This window comes from Antechinus flavipes, chromosome 4 (assembly GCF_016432865.1).
Source record: "Antechinus flavipes isolate AdamAnt ecotype Samford, QLD, Australia chromosome 4, AdamAnt_v2, whole genome shotgun sequence".
In the NCBI taxonomy this organism is placed as follows: domain Eukaryota; kingdom Metazoa; phylum Chordata; class Mammalia; order Dasyuromorphia; family Dasyuridae; genus Antechinus; species Antechinus flavipes.
In genome coordinates this window covers 173697761-173705007 of record NC_067401.1, presented here as the reverse complement: position 1 = coordinate 173705007, position 7247 = coordinate 173697761, and positions in this window count along the sequence as shown.

Here is a 7247-nt window from a genome sequence, read left to right as displayed (position 1 = left end):
TCATTGTAATATTCTTTCTAAAATGTAATGTTCTCTGTTGAGGTTTTCTTGGGGTCTCTGGGAGCAGCCTTCATTTCAGTTCAGTAATCACCACACGAGTAGCCAGAGGTTTGAGTCCAAATCCTTTATTGTCTCCTTCAAAGTCTTATCTCCTTCACCTGGGGCTCGGCTAGTTTTCTGGAGGTCTATCTCCTTGGTTCTGAGAACTTGAGCTCCCGCCTGCCTTCTCTGGCTTCTGAATCTCCCCATTCTCAAGGGTTTGTGCTTTAGCCTCCAGCCACAGCAAAGGTGGAAGAAGGAATGAATCTGTCTCAGCCTCCAAGAGCTTTCTAGTACGCTTGTCCTTTTCTGGCCCTGAGAGCTACTCCCTTATATGCTGTACACTGAATACAAACCAATCATTATATCACTAGGAAACAATTATTTGTTGTAGGATTAAATCAATGCTAAACTAGATTTAACCATTGTCTCCTCAATTCCACTTAGTACCTTGTTTCAAGTTCTGGCCCATAACATCTTGTAGGATTAAATCAATCATACTGAACCATGCTAAATTAAATAACTATTGTTTCTATCAATTCCACTGACTTAGTACCTTGTAAGAATCCTTTGTTTCAAGTTCAGAGTTCTGGCCCAACAACACATCTTTAGAGCAGAGTTTCTTAAACTTTTTGCACTCACAATCCCTTTTTGCCCCTAAAATTTTTACACAACTCCATCTCAAATCTGAGCTGAGATGTTTCTGGCAGCATTTCATGCATGTATAGTGCAAAGTGCACATGTGTGTTCAGAACCAAGGCTTCAGACAAGCACTGCTAGAAACATCACAGATTAATCACACATTTGATTTTTGAATTAATTTTTGGTTGTATTCAGAAACCTTTTACTAGTGCCAAATTGTTACATAACTTCTTATAGGATTGTAACCTACAGTTTAAGAAGCTTTGTTTTATAGTTATTTATTTGTTTTATATATTTGTTTTATTTGGCAAGCTTCTTTTGACTAACTACACCTCATGTTGAGAATACTTACTTGTTCAAGCCATAGTTTTGAATCATCTTATAACAGGTTTACTTTCTGTACTTGATAAAGGATAAATACTTTATTTTCTTAATTTTTAGAATGCAATTCAGTTGCTAATGAGTGGGTAAAATATTTAGTTCGCAAAATTACTTTTTGAGTGTTAAGAGAGCCTGTAGAAAGAATAAGCCTTGTTATTTGTTTTCATCATTCATGGTGCTGTGGTGCAACTCTCTGGAAGAATGTAGCAATAACCCTAAGGCCACATGGCCTTGGGAATGATGTAGTTAGAAATGATATATTTCTTCCCCTAGGCTCTCCTGCTCCAGTTTATATATTTGATGCTAAGGCCACAAATATTGCTAACTTCCAGATGACAGCCTGTTGGTATCAAAGTTTCTGAGACTAATGAACAACAATAATTAGGTGTTTAAAATTAATACAGACTCAGAACAAAATTGGGTGTCTGCCACTTGACCTAGTGATGTTTCAGGCCTAAAAAACATACCTCTGGAAGGTTCTCACACTCTTTCCCTTCCTCTGTTCCAACTCTGCCCAGGAAATTATGGGTATTATACCTGCACACAAAGAACCAGACCACTTCTCAATTCTATCTCTAAGCCATAAAATTAGCTTATCTGTGACATGAAGCATCTGGTTTCACTTTTCCCTATAAATTTTGCTTTGCTAACTTCTTTTGGAATTTAGCCCATTCTAATTGACATTATGAATATAATAAACTTTACTTCTTCTCTTGGAGATGGGTTCAAGCCTGCAAATTCTTTTGAGACACCACATGACACTAGTCTGGAGCCCCATATTTGGGGGCCCATATGAGGAGAGGCTGGTTTTCCCTGGCTTCACCCCCTTCTTATCAAGCTAAACCCTCCATTCTTTTCTCCCTTTATCCTATAGCTGGGACACTTCCAAGCATTTAGTAAGGCTTATCTAGGTCCTCAGTGAGTTCCACTTTTGGCCAGCTTCTTTTGACTAAGTACACCTGATGTTGAGAATACTTACTTGTTTTCATCTTTCCTGGGACATCACAGAAGTGCCTTCACTATAGGAATAAGAAATTTTATGGCTTGTGGCAGTGGAAAAGATAGGACAGTCCTCTTCCATGTCATTTTGTTTATGTTTGCAGAATGTCTGTCATGCTTGTACTGTGAACTAAATTCTGTTACCTTAAAAGATTTAAAATGCAGACAGCAAGAAAAACTTCCATGCTATAGTTAGATCATTGGGAAAAATTTATTAACGTCTCTAACTCCCACCTTAAAAAGAGAAAAGGTTGACTCTTCTGTGGACTCATCTCTGGCCAAGTTCAAGGCTACTGAAATAAAGTTAGATAATTTATAGAATCACCTAAAAAAAAAATCTTAGCAATCTCAAAGTGTTGAAAGTAATGACTAAGGATTTGGCAATTAGTCATTTTAAAATTGCAGGAAAGAATTCCTGTGACACTGGGGTAATTCCAGTAATTTACCCCATTCTGAAATATCTTAGTTATGTTTTGAGGTGTCAGTCTGAAGAATTTATTTTGGGGGAAAAATATGGACTAAATCTTATAAAAAGTTTAGAAAGGTTTTAAAAGCAAGTGACAATATTAACAGTTTCATTGGGCAGTGGAGAAAACTTAAATTAGCAGAAAGCCCAGAAATGAAGAGTGGGGGAAAAATAGGTAAATAGCAATTTTTTGTTAACCCTTCCTTGACTACCTATCTTGTCCTGAATCCCCTTCTCCTCCATTGGGAAAGGGAAATATGACTCATTTTACATAAAGGTTAAGGAAGGTACTAAAAAGGGTAAGTGTCCCAGAAGATATTAAGGGACCTGCTCTACAACCTTCATCATTCAGCATGCTCCACTCCCTGGAGTCCTGAGTGTATCTCAATTGTGGGGATTGCTAACAAAATGATTACAAACCAACTTTCTTTGTTTGTTAGCCCCTCTCAACTCTTTTTTTTTCTAGTAAATTTATTTATTTTTCATAAAATATAAATTTAGACATATTTTATGTATTATATATATTAATTTAATAAAATATTCTAAATAAAAATTTTAATAGACATTGCTTTATGAATCATGTTGGGAGAGAAAAATCAGAGCAAAGGGGGAAAATCATGAGAGAGATGAAAAAAACAGAAAAAAGAATTGAACAAACATGTGTTGATATACATGTAGTTTTCTTAGTTCTTTCTCTGAATGCAAATGGCACTTTATGTCCAAAGACTATTGGGATTGCTTTGGATCACTAAAGCACTGAGAAGAACCAAGTCTTTCATAGTTGATCATCAGACATTCTTGCTGTTATTATGTACAATATATTCCTTGTTCTGCTTGTTTCACTCACCATCAGTTCATGTAAATCTTTTCAGACCTTTCTAAAATCAGCTTGTTGATCATTTTTTATAAAACAATAATATTCCATTACCTTCATATATCATAACTTGTTCAGCCATTCCCCAATTAATGGGCATCTACTCATTTTCCAATTCTTTGCAAAAAACATTTTTGCACATGAGGGTCCCTTTCCCTCCTTCATGATTTCCTTTGGGAAACAGACTCAGTAATGGCATTGCTGGGTCAAGGATATGAACAGTTTTATAGCCCTTTGGGCATAGTTCCAAATTGCTCTCCAGAATAGTTGGATCATTTCACAATTCCACCAACAATGCATTAGTATCCCAGTTTTCCCACACCCCCTCCAACATTTATCATTTTCTGTCATCTTAGCCAATCCGAGAGCTGTGAGGTGGTACATCAGAGTTGTTATAATTTGCCTTTCTCTAATCAATAGTTATTTAGAGCATTTTTTCCTATAACTTGAAATGGCTTTAATTTTGCCATCTGAAAATTGTTTTTTCATATTCTTTGATCAATTGGAGAATGACTTGTATTCTTATAAATTTGACACAGTTGTTTATATATTTTAAAAATGAGACCTTTGTCAGAAATACTAGTTGTAATGATTTTTCCCAGCTTTGTACTTCCCTTTTAATTTTGTTTCTGTTGTTTTTGTTTATGCAAAACCTTTTTAATTTAATTAATTTTAATTTAAAGCCTTTAATTAAATTAAAATTTTAATTTAAAGTTGTCTATTTTGCCTTTCATAATGTTCTCTAGTTCTTCTTTCATCATAAATTCCTCCCTTCTCCAAAGATCTAATGAGTAAATTATCCCTTGTTCTCCTAATTTGTTTATGGTTTCATGCTTTATGCCCAAATCATGTATCTATTTTGACCTTATTTTGGTATAGGGTGTGAGATGTAGGTCTATACCAAGTTTCTGATATGTTATTTTCCAGTTTTCCCAGCTATTCTTGTCAAATAGTAAGTTCTTATTCCAGAAGCTAGAGTTTGGTTATCTATTAACTACTAGATTGCTATGGACCTTGATTATTGTGGTCATGTGTCTAATCTATTCCAGTTATCCACCACTCTATTTCTTAGCCAGTGCCAAATGGTTTTGGATGACTGCTGCTTTATAATATAGTTTTAGGTTTGCTACTGCTAAGCCACTACCCATTGTATTTTTTCATTAATTCCCTTGATATTCTTGACCATGTTATTCCAGATGAATCTTATTATTTTTTCTAGTTCTATAAAATAATGTTTTGGCAGATTGGTATGGCACTGAATAAGTAGACCAATTTAGGCAGAACTGTTATTTTTATTATATTAGCTCAACCTAGCCATGAGCAATTAGCCCTTCTTGTCTCAGATCAAATTAAGAAAAGAGAATGCTGAAGAATTGTAAGAAAATTCTGCCCCATTTGGTAGAAATGAAGGAGACAGAAACTGCAGTGGGGACCCCACATAACTTGTCCCAGAAGCTCCCCAATCTAACTTAGGGTGGGGGGATTTTAGTGGAGCCCAGGTTCCCCTTGGTCAGCATTCCCCTGAAACTACCACTAAAGGGAGATCCTGGCATCAGCTAGCCATCTTCAGCAGGTTATGTCTAGCAGCTATTTGGGAAGAATTTGTTACCTCTAGCAGCACCTAGCATGGCAGTATCAGATGGGAGAGTCAGCTTCTGCCTTTGGTAATCCCACCATTCTCTGTTTCATTTGCAGAAATGTATTTATTATCTAATTTTATAGCAAATTATTTTATCTCTGTCCAGTTTTCTGACTGGTAAAGAGAAATAATAATGGTTGCTGTTGTGAAGATCACGTGATTTTAAAATGATTAGTATAGAACAAATGCTATATGAATGTTAACTATCTTATTGAATGTAATTGCTTCATATTTAATAATTTTATATTGGTTTTTAGATGTGACCAACATACAATGCCAATATTGAAATAAATTATTTTTGCATGTGTAAGTTAAATTGGAAGCAAATTCAACTAAATTATGAGAGACTTCTTTCCATTGTTGTGATAGAATTTTAAGAGTTGTCTTGTTTCTCCCTAAAACAAAATAGAAACTTATTTAAATGAATGGGGGAGGGGGGAAGACCCAGACCCTCCCTGAAATTCCAAAGTTGCAACAGTGTAGGAAAGGAATAAAACTGAATAATTAAAGGTGGAAAGTTTATTTCATCAGCCAGTCAAAATATATAATGTTTTATATATTTTAATATAATGTTTTGTAAATGTAATTTAGGGATAAGGCATTTTCTACCTTTGCTAGAATATAAAAAGAAAATTGCAATTAATGCTATTTGACTATCGCTTATAAAAATTCTAACATTGTTAACTGAGTTATTTGGAATTATTGTCTTAATGTTAAAATCCAAAATTACTGTGTATGGAAAAAGAAGGATGAGGTGAAAGGCTTATCAGTTCACTTTGAAGTATGTGGGTATAAATCATCCTTTCCCCCTTTCACAGAGTTGGGGGAGATATCAAACATCACAGCCCATGAAAGCCCTAAGGATAGGTGGGATAGGCAAATAAAAACAGTAAGTTCAGCCCTGTCTCTGGAATTAAGGGGAGTTGACAGAGAGCCCTGTCTCTGGGATCTCTGTCAACTCCCCTTAATTTGTAATCTTGCCAGTTTTCTTGAACCCTCAATGTAGGTAAGGTCATCAACTCTGAGAAATTAGCTTATTTGGGTTATATAGCTCTCAAACAAGGAATATCTATAAGCTTGTCTATTAGTTTATATAAATGGTTTTTAATGATTGGTCTTTGCACCAGGATGAGTTAAACTCAAGAAGGAGGAAAAAAAAATGTGAAAGATAATTATGTTAAATTTCTCATGTGTGAGTCGTGGTAAACTTTGCTTATTGCAACCTTATGAGAGTAAAAATAATGTATCTAGCCCTAAGCTGTGATTTATAGAATTTACTATTTGAGATAAAATCTCTTGGGATTGTTGTAAGGGTCTAGAGAGGAATGTTGCATAGTATAATGAGGAAATAAAGAGGCTTTGATGCCTGAGGTGCCTGGATGTGATCTCTGAAGCTGTGATGACCGCGTATTTAAAATCAGCCAGAGTCAGGAATTCAGGTTAGGGGAAAATCGTCAATCTTTATTCTTAGTGGAGATGAAGAAGGATCAAAGGTGAAGGGGAATCGCAGGTGAAGGGGAATCCGAGGTGAAGGGGGGGTTGCAATAGCAATGTGAGCATCTGTCACAAGAAGCCAGCCAGCAATCTCTCTTTCTGCTTCCTTCTCTGCCCCCCCTGCCTCCATCCACTAAAATCGTCATTTCCTATATAACACATCAGGACTTGCACAAAGAGTGGACAAGGGCCATTCTTTCTCCACGCATATATATTAATAGAGTATGGTCCAATTACTATTTAGCCTCATGTGCTTGGGACCTCAGTGCATCAGCTCGAGCCTCAGCCCATTACATGAAGCTAGTAGGGAGCACCTCGTGAGCAGGAACTTTGGTCACATTGAGAAAGCATCATCAGTGGAGATGTCTCCTTCTCTTATTGGCTATGCATGTGACCTCATAGACCCAATATAAGTAGTGGAGACCAGAAAGTGCAGAGGGATGCAGAGGAGTGCAGGATATGATCATGTGGAATAAAGTCTTGAGCTCACAAGCCTCTGTATCCCTGCATTCTGTTGAACACAAGAATCACTGCTTGGTGAGGTAGTGGCCAGAGACATCTGAAGACCTGGAATTAGGCAAATTGACAATCAGTAACCTCTGCAGGGGGGGAGGTTACAGATTGTAACTGATATTCTTTTGAGTTTTGAATTGGAATATGGCTGTCTGATGAACCATTAAGTCAGTAGCCCACCATTTAAGAGAAATGCCATA